A 16,161-nucleotide genomic window follows, 5' to 3' on the forward strand; every position below is an offset into this window, starting at 1 on the left:
CACTGTGAAGTATGGGGGTGGGTCAGTGATGCTGTGGGGCTGTTTCGCTTCCAAAGGCCCTGGGAACCTTGTTAGGGTGCATGGCATCATGAATGCTTTGAAATACCAGGATATTTTAAATCAAAATCTGTTGCCCTCTGCCCGAAAGCTGAAGATGGGTCGTCACTGGGTCTTTCAGCAAGACAATGACCCTAAACATATGGCCAAATCTACACAGAAATGGTCCACCAGACACAAAATCAAGCTTGTGAAACATTATAGGAGAAGATTAGGTGCTGTTTTGTTGGCAAAAGGGGGTTTTACAAAGTATTAACACCAGGGGTGCTAAGAATTGTGACACATTATTTGATGTCAAATAATTATTTCTTTATGTGGGATTTTTTTCCCCACTGAATGAATGCACTTGTATTGAAGGTTGGATTTTTCTCTTTTTTTCCATCAAGGTCCCATATTATTTGAATTAAAAAAAAAAAAGATTAGAAGCTAAAAAACACATCTTAACCAGGGGTGCCATAATTATGGAGGGCACTGTATATAAGAAAGACAGGGCTGGTGGTAAAGGATAGCTTGTTGAAACAGGAGAATGTCATTGTCAGTTGCGTAGATAAAAAAGCTAAGGCTATGCGAAGGTCGGCTCGTTTTTTTTTTCGTCTTTTTCAGCCTTCGACACTCAAGCCATCTCTTTAACTGAACATTTTTATGTTCTTCCACATCTTTGCCAGTGAATTTGGCACAGGGACATCATTTTTGGAGAAAATTGGTAGGTATGTAAACATCTCCTTCGTACACGATTTCCATTCATTTCCTATAATGGACAAACGGTGGCATGTCACCCCTTAGCAACAGTAGCTAATGTTATGAATATTAATGAGCAGAAGTGACGTGTTGCTTGCTGTACGCCATTGGGCAAATTCAACCAATTGTGCCAAATTCCGTGGCTCTATAAACCAGTCTAAGTCCCTGAAAAAATATACTTCCTTTTAATGGCGAACAAAGGGTCGTCACAGCAACAGACAGAGACATGTGGACGTGGGCTTTAAAATGTAGGAATAAAAAAGGTATTTGAAACTACAATGACCAACCTGAAAAGAACTGGACATATACTGTACACCGTAAGTAAAATGAGTGACTTTCTGTTGCCACTCGTTGGCGCTGCAGTGTTGATGCAAATGACCCCTACAGGAGGCTTCAGGGTACGACTCTCAACAAACACGGGAAGTTTGGCGGAGATATGTTGTATGTCTGCCAAGTTATGACTGTTCAAAATTTGTGGTGAGACAAAATGGCAACGTTCACTTTCACTTTCCTGTTTGGACCTCTCTGCTTCAACGAAACCTCAATATTTTTCATCAGGCACCAGAACACATGTCTTCAGGCTCCCCTGAAACAGGTTTGAGGTCAATTGATTTTTTTTCCCCTTGCAGGAGGAGCCTGTCTCGTAAGCAAGGGCGTCTCCTGTTCCCACTAGGGAGCGCCAGGCCTAGTGGGTAATATTTCATGGCAGTCATATTCAGGCCGGGGCCCCTCACATTCATGCCAGATATGAAGGCCTGAAAATATTTTACCGCGGGCTGCAGGTTTTCTGAATGTAAAAAAAAAAAACTTTTTCGCTCTCGCTTTCCGGACAGTCAACGAGTGGCCGCCTCCAATCAAGTCAAGGAATAAAAAAATCAACAGAAAAATGAAGCGTACGCTTGTTCATTGAGGAATGAGTCATCAAATAGCGAGCATTTTGTATATGTGCTCAAAGTTATGTCAGGGAACAACTTCCATCAAGTGATCTTCAAACTAACAAACAGCTTTTGATGCAAACGATGAATATGGATACACTGTATATGAACTGTTAGTTGTTGTTTTTTTATTATGAGTTTCACATTATGGTTTTCAGATATAATTAGATGCCTTTGTGAATTTCATTTTTAGTGTACATTACATGCAAGACTCCATACTGTTTTTATTGTAATGTTGAAATTAAATGAATTATTGAATATTCATAAAGTAATTAATTATTTCATTAAATAATTTAGGTATTAATCAAATAATTAGAGTTGGTGCTATATTTTGCTTTCATTAATTTAAGATTTTTAATCAAGTACAGTGGTACCTCTACATACGAAGTTAATTCCTTCCAGGACCTTGTTTGTAAGTCGAAATGGTCGTATGTCGAGCAGGATTTTCCCATAAGAATACATTATAATTCCATTATTTGGTTCCGCAGCCCATAAACCTACACTAAATCCATAATGAATACTGATGTTACTATTGCAAATAGCGATTATAAATAACAAAACAAACTAGGCCTGCAAGCAGGACTGAACGGGCCCTCGCAATCTAGCGCAACTCGGACGTCACGCAACTCGGACTGTGTGCAGGTCAGGGTGGTGGGAGATCCTCCTCTCTAATCATCTCATTAGAACCTAACATGCTCGAAAGTCGCCAATTTACATTCCCACACCCAAGAGATAAAAACCCCTATTGGAGAGAGTACTACAAAAAAGGAGCCACTACTGAGCTGTGCAGCCAAGCCCTTATTCAAAACCAAATTAATCTTCTAACTGGGCCAATTCGACCAAGTGTGCCAACTATTGTGGCTCTATAAGCTCCCTGAGTCTCTGAAAAAAAATATTTCCTTTAAATGGCGAACAAAGGGTCGTCACGGCAACAGACAGAGACACGTGGACATGGGCCGTAAAAAAGTATTTTAATAGGTCTTGAAACTACAATGACCAACATGAAAAGAACTGGACATGTTTTGGAAAAACGAGTGACTTTCTATCGCCACTAGTTGGCGCTGTAGGGTTGATGCAAATGACCCCTACAAGGCCCTTCAGGGTATGACTCTCAACAAGCACGGGAAGTTTGGCGCAGATATCTTGTATATCTGCCGAGTTATGACTGTTCAAAGTTTTTGGAGAGAAAAATTGTTGACAGTCATTTTCACTTTCCTGTTTGGACCCCTCCGCTTCAACGAAACTTCAATATTTTTCATCAGGCACCTGAAGACAGGTCTTAAGGTTTCCCTTATGCAGGTTTGAGGTAGATTGATTTTTTCCCTTTAGAGGAGGAGTGTGTCCCGTAAAAAAGGGCATTTCCTGTTCCCACTAGGAGGCGCCAGGCACAAATGGTAAATTTTCAATCCAGTCCTGCTCAGGCTGGTATACCTCACACACATGCCAGATTTAAAATAGATTGAACGTTGTATGAGGGAGTTATCAGTCATTTTCCGAATTCGGTGTTTTGGCGAAAAAATGGAAGAATTTGGCGCCCCGCCCAGGTCAGGCCCGTGAATGAAAACACACCATTTTTATAACTTAAGATTTCATATGCCTCATGAACAGTCTCACCAATTTTGAGAATGATCAAACTAATTCCCTAGGTGCCAAGGTGTAAAATGTGCACACTGTAAATCGATAAAAAGTTCACATTCAATCCAAAATACCCGATTTCCTGTAGGATTTGGAATGTGTGTGCAAGAGACTTTTTGGAGCAGTTTTGCACAAAGTTTTGACTCTCCAAATTTCATCACTCTATGTTAGAAAAACCTAAATGGAGAGGCCTTTTTGAAAATTTCAAGGGGGCGCCACTGAGCCATTTTGTTAAATTGTTTCGTAACGTTGCAAGATTATCGAACGTTATCCAAAGCCGCATGTATGTGCAAATTTTGGTGAGTTTTTATGCATATTCAAGCCTCCAAATGTAAACTCTTACTGTGAACCCATGAAAATTTCACATTCGATCCAAAATACCCGATTTCCTGTTGGATTTGGAATATGGGTGCAAGAGACTTTTTGGAGCAGTTTTGCATAATGTATCTACTCCCCAAATTTCCTTGCTCTATGTTGAAAAAACCCAATAGGAAAGGCCTTTTTTAAAACTTCTTTCTGTCGCCACTAGTTGGCACTGTAGAGTTGATGCAAATGACCCCTACAAGAACCTTCAGGGTATGACTCTCAACAAACACGGAAAGTTTGGCGCAGATATGTTGCATATCTGCCGAGTTATGACTGTTCAAAATTTTTGGCGAGACAAATTGTTGACGGTCATTTTCACTTCCAGTTTGGACCTCTCCGCTTCAACGAAACCTCAATATTTTTCATCAGGGACCTGAACACATGTCTTGAGGCTCCCCTGAAACAGGTTTGAGGTCAATAGATTTTTTTCCCTTGGAGGAGGAGCCTGTCTCGTAAAGAAGGCCATTTCCTGTTCCCACTAGGGGGCGCCAGGCCTAATGGGTAATATTTCAATGCAGTCGTGTTCAGGCTGGGATATCTCATATACATGCTAGAAATGAAAAAGATTGAACGTTGTATCACGGAGTTTTTAATCATTTTCTGAATTTGGTATTTTGCCCAAAAATGGCCGACTTTGGGACCACGCCCAGGTCAGACCCTTGAGTGAAAACTCACCATTTTCAAAACTTAAGATCTCATATGTCTCCTGAATAGTCTGACCAATTTTGAAGACGATCCAACTATTTTCTTCAGCGACAAGGTCTCAAATGTAAATCGATAAAATTTCACATTTGATCCAAAATTTCCGGCTTCCTGTTGGGTTTGGAATATGGGTGCAAGAGACTTTTTGGAGCAGTTTTGCACAATGTATCGACTCGCCAAATTTCATCGTTCTACGTTGAAAAAACCTAATAGGAAAGGCCTTTTTGAAAATTTCAAGGGGGCGCCACTGAGCCATTTTGTTAAATTTTTTTGTAGATTATCAAAATTTACGTAAAGTTGCATGTATGTGCAAATTTTGGTGAGTTTTCGTGCATGTTCAGGCCTCCAAATGTAAACTCCAACTGTGAACCGATAAAAATTTCACATTTGATCCAAAATATCCGATTTCCTGTTGGATTTGGAATATGGGTGCAAGAGGCTTTTTTGAACAGTTAGGCATAAGGTATCTACTCCCCAAATTTCATTGCTCTACGTTGAAAACCTGAGAGGAGAGGCCTTTTTGAAAATTTTAAGGGTAAAGGGGGCGCCACTGAGCCATTTTTTGACATTTTTTCAAAACGACACAAGATTATCGAAATTTACGCAAAGCCGCACGTATGTGCAAATTTTGGTGACTTTTCGTGCATGTTCAGGCCTCCAAATTGGCCATTTTCATTTGCCCTGAAAAAAGAATAATAATAATAATAATAATAATAATAATAATAATAATAATAATAATAATCCTTTGCAAAACAATAGGGCCTTCGCACGCTGAGTGCTCGGGCCCTAATTATGAATAAAAATCACAATATTAATCATATAACCCTCATGCTACACTGTCTACATTTTTTGTAAATTTTCGAATTTCTCACCTTTAAATCAAAGAAAAAGCATATAAAAAAAAAACACCAGAGAGCTGCCATTTCCAGGGGGTGTCTAAAATGTCCTGAATTTCAAAATGCCACCTGCTGAGCTTTCTAAGGCATTGCAGCAATGAGATTTTACTTTTGATACTGAAACATAGCATTTTTACATTTTTTGTAGCATAGACACCCATTATAATTCCAATTTTTGAATGCATTGTAAACCTAATGTGCAAAAATGCATTTCCCGCGATTACCACATCAATTGCTTTATTTACGCTTGTTCAGACGTATGCATGCCAAATTTTTGGGTTGAGAGCATTTACACCCCTTCACCGTTAGGTAACGCCAGAGGCTCGCAAATGATTTTGCCTTTTTGCAGCCAGCTCCAAAATTTTGCATCTGTGTTCAACAATTCCGGTCGGGACTTTAGTAGGGCTTGGTGGGGACCTCCAGAAATGACTGGCCGAGTTCTTTTTCAAAAAATAAAGTGTTTGTTTGAATTTTATACGTCTACGCAATACGCATGCGTGTGAGCGTCTTTAGTTCAAACGGATGTTCTGCATAGAGATTGGCTCAGATTTCGAAAGTTACGTTTTGAGTTGCGTTTTTGAATCTCAACTATGATTGGTCCGCCTCGTGTTTGAATTTATTAGCCCGCGATTGGTCAAGCTCCGATTGATAGAAAGAGGAGGTCCTCCTCTTATTACGCGGCGTCATCCTAGGGAGCGTCAGGATGACGGGAGTCATAATAGTCGGGTCGGATCCATCGGACAGCGCCGATCATACTTATGGAACTCGGAAAACAAAAAAGCGATATGGCATCCAACCAACGAAGTGGCTGGACATTACGTCCCTGCGCGAATCCCCACGTTGTATGCAGTATGATGCTAGATGAGCAGTCGGGAGACGGCGTTTGCGTTATTTGTAAACCAGGAGATCGTCGCGAAAATAGTCGCATTGACCAACATCCAAGGGCTCCGATCGCTCAAGAACTGGTCTCCCCTCACGCCTCAAGAGCTGCGGGCGTATATCGGGCTGCTTATCCTATCTGGAATGTACCGCTCCAGGCATGAAGCGACGAGCAGCTTGTGGTGCGTCAAGACCGGGCGTTCGACGTTCCCCGACGCAATGGCTCATCGGGGGTTCATGGAGATCAACCGAATGCTCCGGTTCGATGATAAGCTGCTTAGACCACAGCGGTACTATGCAAGCAAACTGTCGCCGATTTAAGATTTGTGGATCAGCTGGATTTTCCGGCTGCATGAAATGTATAACGTGGGACGTAACGCGTCCGTGGACGAACACCTAATTGCCTTTAGAGGACGCTGCTGCTTCAAACAATATATGCCGTCAAAGCCCGCAAAGTATGGCATGAAGATTTGGGCCCTTTGTGACGCTCGAACCTCCTACGCATCAAAGCTGGAGGTCTACACCGGCAATCCTCCAGGGGACACGCGTCAACACAACGTGGGATTGCTTGTGGTGCTGGGACTCACTGACAGATTGCTTTATATAAATTCTGTTATAAATTCTTCATAGCTGTTGTGACTTTCCTTTTCAAGGTTATAGTGTATGGATAGCTCTGACTCCAGTGAACATTTTGAGTGGTTGAAAGTAAAAAAAAAAATATTCATAAATGACTTCGTTATCACACCTCAAAACATTTACAATTATTGTAAAAATTGCGTGTTTACACAAAAATGGCCATCGCAAAAAATAGGCATGCATAAAAAAATATATATATTATTATAACTCATTGACCTTTTCAAGGCTCTAATTGTGTGATATGAAATGTTCCAATTCATGTTTTATATATATATATATATATATATATATATATATATATATATATATATATATATATATATATATATATATATATATATATATATATATATATATATATATATATATATGTATGTATGTATGGGGTATTATACACAAAAATGGCCATCGCAAAAAATAGGCATGCATAAAAAATATATATATATTATTATAACTCATTGACCTTTTCAAGGCTCTAATTGTGTGATATGAAATGTTCCAATTCATGTTTTTTATATATATATATATATATATATATATATATATATATATGTATATATATATATATATGTGTGTGTATATATATATATATATATATATATATATATATATATATATATATATATATATGTATATATATATATGTATGTATGTATGTATGTATGCAGCATAGTTTGTTTTAGTTATAGCACAGTACTGCTTTTATTGTCCATAGAGGGCAAAACATACAAATAAAAAAATAAAAACTATATATGTATGGATAGCTCTGAGGCCACAGAATCATTTTGTGTGGTTGAATGTAAAAAAATATTCAGAAATCACTTAGTTATCGCACCTCAAAACATTTACAATTATTGTAAACAACTGTATGTTTAGGGGTATTATACACAAAAACGGCCATTGCCAAAAATGGGCATGGATAAAAAAAAATCTGTTGTTATAACTCTTTAACCTTTTCAAGGCTCTAATTGTGTGATATGAAATTTTCCAATTCATGTTTTATATATATATGTATGCAGCATAGTTTGTTTTGGTTACAGCACAGTACAGCTTTTATTGTCCATAGAGGGCAAAAAATACAAATAAAAAAATAAAAACTATATATGTATGGATAGCTCTGATGCCACTGAATCATTTTGAAGGGTTGAATGTAAAAAAATATTCAGAAATGACTTAGTTATCGCACCTCAAAACATTTACAAATATTGTAAACAATTGTATGTTAAGGGGTATTATACACAAAAACGGCCATTGCCAAAAATGGGCATGGATAAAAAAAATTCTGATATTATAACTCTTTGACCTTTTCAAGGCTCTAATAGTGTGATATGAAATTTTCCAATTCAGTTTTGTTTTATACATATATATCCAACATAGTTAGTTTTGGTCGTAGCACAGTACTCCTTTAATTGTCAATAGAGGGCAAAAAATACAAATAAAAAAATAAAAACTATATATGTATGGATAGCTCTGAAGTCACTGAATCATTTTGAGGGGTTGAATGTAAAAAAATATTCAGAAATGACTTAGTTATCGCACCTCAAAACATTTACAATTATTGTAAACAATTGTATGTTTAGGGGTATTATACACAAAAACGGCCATTGCCAAAAATGGGCATGGATAAAAAAAAATCTGTTATTATAACTCTTTGACCTTTTCAAGGCTCTAATAGTGTGATATGAAATTTTCCAATTTAGTTTTGTTTTATACATATATATCCAACATAGTTAGTTTTGGTCGTAGCACAGTACTCCTTTAATTGTCAATAGAGGGCAAAAAATACAAATAAAAAAATAAAAACTATATATGTATGGATAGCTCTGAAGCCACTGAATCATTTTGAGGGGTTGAATGTAAAAAAATATTCAGAAATGACTTAGTTATCGCACCTCAAAACATTTACAATTATTGTAAACAATTGTATGTTTAGGGGTATTATACACAAAAACGGCCATTGCCAAATATGGGCATGGGTAAAAAAAAATCTGTTGTTATAACTCACTGACCTTTTCAAGGCTCTAATTGTGTGATATGAAATTTTCCAATTCAATTTTGTTTTGTACATATATATCCAACATAGTTAGTTTTGGTCGTAGCTAGGGATGGGAATTGATAGGATTTTTACGATTCCGATTCCATTATCGATATTGCTTAACGATTCGATTCTTTATCAATTCTCTTATCGATTCTAATTTGGGGAAAAAGAACAAACGTTTTGATTGGCATCGAGTTTGTTTAATCAGAAGTCACAACCTTACAAACTCACAACGAGATCAAAAGAGGCCCAAAGCCTCAATGTTAACTGTGGCAATAAGTGGCAAATACACAAGAATGTGTGACATTTTACTGAAACATTTATCTAATAGAAATAAAAAATATTGGTATATATTGGCAGATAGGTCTTTGTTCTGCCTTTGGCAATATGTGTTAAAGCAGGGGTCCCCAAACTTTTCCCTGTGAGGGCCACATAACTTTTCTCTGATGAGGGGCCGGGGTCAGTTTGTTACAGAAAAAATGTGACGATTGCAGAAGTGCATAAATGTAAAAAATTATTGTTTTTCAGTAAGCCACAATCAAATAACCCTTACTGGATTCTTTATAATAATAATAATAATTAATAATAAAAACACTATTAATTAAATAGATAATAACCAAATAACCCTCTCTGAATTCTTCAAGGAAAAGGCCAGAAAATAAATAAGACGATTGAGGGAAAAAAAAAAAAAAATTCAAATAGGCCGGACCAAATGTGGAGGCGGGCCGTATTTGGGCCGCGGGCCGCAGTTTGAGGACTCCTGGAGCGCGCAATCCGCGCATACACCCAAAGAAGAAATGCCGCATCCAAGTGAGTGAGAGAGGGAAACACTTCTACGAGCCTACGTTCTTTGTTAATGTTAATATCTACAGAGGCAACGCCTGTATGTATCATCTTTTGTGTTGTTGTTGTTGTGTTTCCACTCGCGATCGGACACTTAAATCCAGTTGTGTAGTGGTTTGAACGATGTGCTAATGCTAGCGAACGAATGCTAACCATACTGTTATTAGCAGCTAATCATCGCTGATTTACGTTGATGCAAACCCGTTTGTTATTGGGGACGAAATTGATTTGTTTCATTTCTATTCTTAGTTTCACTCTTCAAGTGATGGTTGAATAAAGTCAGCAAATTATACCAACGTCTTCTGCATCGTCATTTGGGAGTTTAGCTAGCTGTATAGCCGGTGTTTGACAGAACACCGGGACTTTTATTTTATTTTTTATAGCCAGGACTGACCCTTAGCCTCTCTGTGAGGACAGCGCAATCGTATTCCCTCCCGATGCAGTTATCTCCACCTTGCAATGACTGCAAGTCGCTTTGTTGTAATTTTTCCTCGTGAAGTGAAGACACACTTTCGAGCGTTTCAACCTACGCGCTGTCATTGTTATGTTTATGGCTGCAATGCTCGTGCTTACCCGTCGTAACCTTTCATTTTCACACTCTTTCCTGGTGAAGTGTAGTCAAACTTTGGAGCGAGTGGTTCTTGGCGCCATGCTAGTTTGATGCGTCTGGACAACAACACACGTCACGACGCAATACGCGTCTTTAGGACTCGTTAAAGGGATCGTTAAGGCTTTTTCATTGTGATGTCGAGGCCTCGAAACACTCGGAACCGGTTCCGAATTGGAATCGGATTTCGATTCCCATCCCTAGTCGTAGCGCAGTGCTGCATTTATTGTCAATAGAGGGCAAAAAAGTACAAATTAAAAATAAAAACTATATGTGAATAGATAGCTCTGATGCCACTGAACATTTTGAGTGGTTGCAAGTAGAAAAATATTCAGAAATGACTTAGTTATCACACTTAAAATACGTCTACATTTTTTGTAAAAATTGTATGATGCGTTATATATTTTTTATGATCACACAAGGGATAATAATAGTAATAATAACAATAATACCTGTAATAATGTAATGAATAGGGTTCGAATGTGGCAGACTTTTTTTTGCTGTACCTGAACGCACGGCGGGGCTGACGTAGCGGTGAACAAGAGAGCCTGGTTCTATTTTACTTCTTGTTTTGATGCTGGCGTCAGCGTTGCACAAGTTGATGGATTAAATAATTACAAACCTGACAAAGTTGGCGATGTTACCACAATAAGATTTGTCACCTTAACTTTTGAAGACTGGCGAACGGAGGAGGACCGCCAGCCGACGTCGACATTCTTTGGCCCTATTGTCAACCCAGTTCATGGATGCACACACCATGCTTATATTTTGCTATCATTTACATCTTCATTTCAATGGTAAGTGTCACCTTTTCTTTTTTTTTCTCCACCTGCACTAACCTTTTTGGATCCAGTGTTGATTTCACTCACAAGAAAATCAGCCGTGTGTCCGTCTTCCGGGAAAACTAAGAAACTGCAGCGCTGTCAAAACTCGTCGTATTTGGAGCATCTCATCGGATGTAGAAACAAATGGCCTGTCAAATTTTACGTCGGATGTCGAAAAGACCGTGTGTCGAGGTACCACTGCACTTACTAAAGTAAGGCTGTCAGTGGGATACATCAATTTTCAAAAAGATACATATGCTTATTTTTAATAATGCAATGCTTTTAACTATGAAAAGGAACGTAGTACAACTTGCTCATGTTTATTACATTTCGGACTTGCCACTATGCAGAATTAAAATTAAATATAGAATGCAAAAAAAAAAGGATAAGGAAATTTATAAAATTACACTAGAGGGAGTTAACCCAATTAACTCAATATCGAACAATGGACACAAAGGTACATGAGTTCATTCTATCTTGTAGACTGAAAAGGCCATTTGACCCCAAACAAGCGGGGGGCTGAAGTACTGTACTTGGAGAATGAGGCACACCTCTTAGTTTTCAAATTTCTCTCTCCATATTTTTTTAAATGATTTTTTAAAATTTATTGGCTAGCTTAAACTTCACAAGATCTGAGGCCATTTAACCTTTTGACCCCAAACAAGTAAAGGTTGGAAGTACCGTACTTGGAAAACAAGGCACACCACTTAGTTTTAAAATGTACCTCTCCATATTTTTTTAAAATATTTTTTTGAATTTATTGACTAGCTCAACTAAACTTTAATAGCTCTCAGGTCCTTTGACCTTTTGACCCCTAACCTGTGTAGTGTCATAGTACTGTCCTTGTAGGTTAATGCACACCTCTTAGTTTTAAATTTTATCTCTACATAATTCCTTTCAATGATTTTGTGGATTTATTGACTAGCTTTAAACTTTAATAGCTGCAAGGTCCTTTGACCTTTTGACCTCTAACCTGTGTAGGGTCCTAGTCCTCTCCTTGTAGTTTGAGGTTCACCTCTTAGTTTTCCAGTTTATCACTCCATATTTTTTAAATGATTTTTGAATTTATTGACAATTTTTAGACTTCAATAGATCTAAAGCTATTTGACCTTTTGATCCCAAACCAGTGCAGGGTTGTAGTACTCTCATTTCAGGTTAGGTCACACCTTGTCGTATTCCAATTGATCTGTCTTTAGATTTTTAATGCTTGTGTATTTTTTGGGACTACCTTTACACTTTAACAGCTAATTGGTCATTTGAGTTAATTACTCATAATCAGTACAGGTTCGTAGTACTCTCCTTGCTGTTTGTGGAACATTTCTTATTTTTATCATTCAGACAGCATATAAATATGAGCACAAGTTGAATACAATCTGTCAATATACTTTTTACACGTGACATATTTTTTTATATGAAATACAATAGTGCTTTCATTAATCAGGCAGCCATCTTTTTTTTTTAAATTAAGGAAAACACAAGTAAGGTCTCCATCAAGATTCGAACCCGTATTTTCCGTGCGAAAGACGAGGTCGTAGACCACAGGCCTACACTTCCCCATGACGTCAGAGTCATGATATGTCTGTCTTAATACTCGAAAGGGAAACTTACCGTATTGGCCCGAATATAAGACGGTGTTTTTTGCATTGAAATAAGACTGAAAAAGTGGGGGTCGTGTTATATTCGCGGTCTAGACATTATACCCGTTCACGACTATAGTGGCGCCAGATATCATTGAAGCGAATGCTGAACTTGAGGAGTAATGTTCTGTCATGACAGATCTCAGCTACTCTCAAGTTTAACCAGTTTGCATTATTTTATTGCAATGTTTTTCCTTATTCAGATTTGTTTCAAGACTACAGTTACAGTTAGATCTCACTTTGATGGTTAATACAGTTATTGCAATTTTGTTGTTTTATCACAATAAATGGTTTATTTACATTTCAAAAACCAGAACCCATTTATTTACGAATGTGATTGCACTTTAGTTTACATATTTAAATGTTCAGATATTAAGACTTGAATGAGGCAAAATAACATGCATTTGTTTCAGATGTACTGTAATTATTTTCTGTATAAAAATTTGGTGTTCAAAAAGTCTTTTTTCAAACTTGAGTCTTGAAAAAGAGGGGGTCGTCTTATAATCAGGGCCTTCTTATATTCGGGCCAATAGACGCCAATCACCAACGTCACACAATCACGTGATCGCTGTATTGTGCCGCCATATTGTCCGTCATTGTGTGTCCGTATTGTCATTGATCGTAATTTCTAAAGGTGGATTCACTTGCAAATTATGGAAGCCCCAGTGCTTTCAGACGCTGTAAACTCATTGGATGAGTTGCATAAAAGCTGTTATTTGGAAAAGCTTCGGTCGATACCGTCGCCAGATCCATATTTGATGCCCTAATCAATGTTTCCTGCCGTCCTATCCCGTGCGTCAGAGCTCGTCCTAAGACCACAAAATTTCCAGTCATACTCCTGTTTATGTCACGATGAGGAGTCGGGTACGCAAAATCGGCACCTGCCCGAATATAAACAGACATTTGGTCAGCTGAGCGTCACCGTTGTCACGATTGTAAAATGAAACTTGATTGACAACGGGCCGGTGTGTGCCGAAAAATAGCTGCCCTGCGTGAAATGTCCCCCCTGACGGGAGCCCTTATTTATAACGCTTTATTGACGTGAAAACATCAAATGTTTTCATGGACGCATTACAGTAATGGATTTACGACTGTAAGATCAGTTTTAAATAATTAAATTACACAAAATATTAGTACTGTATTTTAGTAACAAATCGTGGACTGGGCCACATAACCATCTTTGAACAGAAATGCAGTGTTTCCCACAGGATTTTAGGAGACTGTGGTGGGAGGGTCTCTGACCCTCGGGGTAGGGTGTGTGTGTACATTTTCAAGCTTGGTGTATCTCTTTAGGGCATTTTGAGACCAAGCAGAGGAACAATTCAATAATGAACTGTATTTATAATGGCACTTTTTACATAAATTTGGACCCCTTTTCTGACCCAACCACTTAAATTTATATTTTACAGCCATAATCTACAATACATTTGTTTATATTTAAATAAATGATCAGAGAAAACCTACATTTATTTTTGCTTAATTTATCATTTGCTAAAGAGTTATGTTTGAAAGATATGGAAATGTTCACAGTATGGATTCCCCCTAATCAGTGACGTGCGGTGAGGTTCATGGTTGGTGAGGCACTGACTCCTTTAGTGTCAGATTTCCAAATATATAAACCAAAAACGGTAGCTTATTAAATTGGCTACTGGTTATTTCATATCTCATCAGCATTCTTCACAAAACACGCACACACGGTACATATTATCGATACGTAAAAGTAAGAAAATAACATGCATTTGCCCCACACCCTCAATGTGTTGGTCGTCGCAATTCTATAATTCATGCAACATAAATGAGAGTAAAGAGTGGTGTACAAAGCCACAGAATTCAATTCTGACCTTTAGTGAAATATTCAGTTGTTTTTAAAACTTGTAATTCTGATACTTTAATCAATTTATTACAGATTGCTAAACAAAAAGTGTGAAAAGAAAAACAAAGAATATTTTATTTAAGACCAAAATTTAGTTTTTAGATATTCTATTGTATTTTTCTTGGTCTAAGCTCTTTTTTTTTTTTTTTTTTTTTTTTAAAATAAGATTGAAATGAAAACTGTTTGTGCTCTTGCGCCTGTCCTTCACCACAAAAACTGGCATTACTTTGGAAGGGCATAGGTTTGGTATCAACATTCATAGGGACGATATAACAGCATAACCTGCATGTAGGTACACTTTTTGCTGGGGACGGGACATTAATTAGACCAAACAGATTGGATGCAGGGGGCAAAGGGCCACAATTCTCATGTATATGAACCTAATTAATTAATAGGCAAAATGATCAATGCAAAATAAATCCTTATCTTCTGATAATAACTTTTACATGCATTGGTTCAGATGATACACTGTTCGATTCAAATCTTTGTTTTCAAAAAATACTAAAGAAACATTTTGAAAACTTCCTGAATAAATGTCTGGTTTTTATTAGCAAACATAAACATAATGAAAATATTTCACTAAATAATGGTGGGGTCAAGTCTATCCTTACAACATATGGAACTATTGAAAGATCTAAATTCTCTATATAACTGAACATTATATCATGCAAAAAAGGTAAGGTTGCTTAAAAGTTGGTGGGGACAATTTTAGCATCCTGAAAAGTTGGTAGTGTTATGTCCCTACCGTCCCTATGCAAACCTACGCCCTTTTTGTAAAAGTCCTCCTTATTTTCCTTTACTTTAAAAAAAAAAAATCTCTCCGCCTCAATGGAGAGGATTGCTTCAATTAGATCGTTCTGTGTTCTATTTGACAAGCCAGAAAACACAGTGGATGTGTCCAAAAGTCTAGCTAACCTTTCATCTTTCTCAGCAAAACCATGTAATCGTTCTACATATATGCCACGTTTAAAAGAGCTTACACGCTCATCGTTACCACGAAATGTTAACTCCTGTTTAGCTAGGATGCAGGTTGCATTAATGAGGTCTTTCAAACTCTTTTCTTTACCTTGGGCGCTGTGGATGCTACCGTTGAGCTTCCGCTATTCGTCAAAGCCAAATCGATCCTTGAGCTTCCAAAAGTTTTTAAAGCAATCAGGCTTTGAATGTGAGTGGTCGAGCTCTCATGTTTGCTGAGGCTTCGTCGTAGTTTTTTAATGTCACAATATCTCGTGGTAGTCCAGACATTGGCACAAGTTGAGAAGAAAAGGCAGGGAAAGCAGCAAAGGCGATTTTTCGAAGGACAGCCACATAGCCAGTCTTTTCGGGTGTACCAGTCCGTTTGAAAAGCGCGAGTTATCTTCTGTCCCGTAGTTTGAAGCAAACCTTCTAGCTCCGGTGTTGTGTTAACCGCGTCCACATTTAACGGAAAGTCCAGTTTCACGTACGCCCCCTTTCAGTGCGGCAGAGTACTATCTGCCGCAGCATGTGCCTTTTC

Source organism: Corythoichthys intestinalis, chromosome 12 (assembly GCF_030265065.1).
Source record: "Corythoichthys intestinalis isolate RoL2023-P3 chromosome 12, ASM3026506v1, whole genome shotgun sequence".
Lineage (NCBI taxonomy): Eukaryota > Metazoa > Chordata > Actinopteri > Syngnathiformes > Syngnathidae > Corythoichthys > Corythoichthys intestinalis.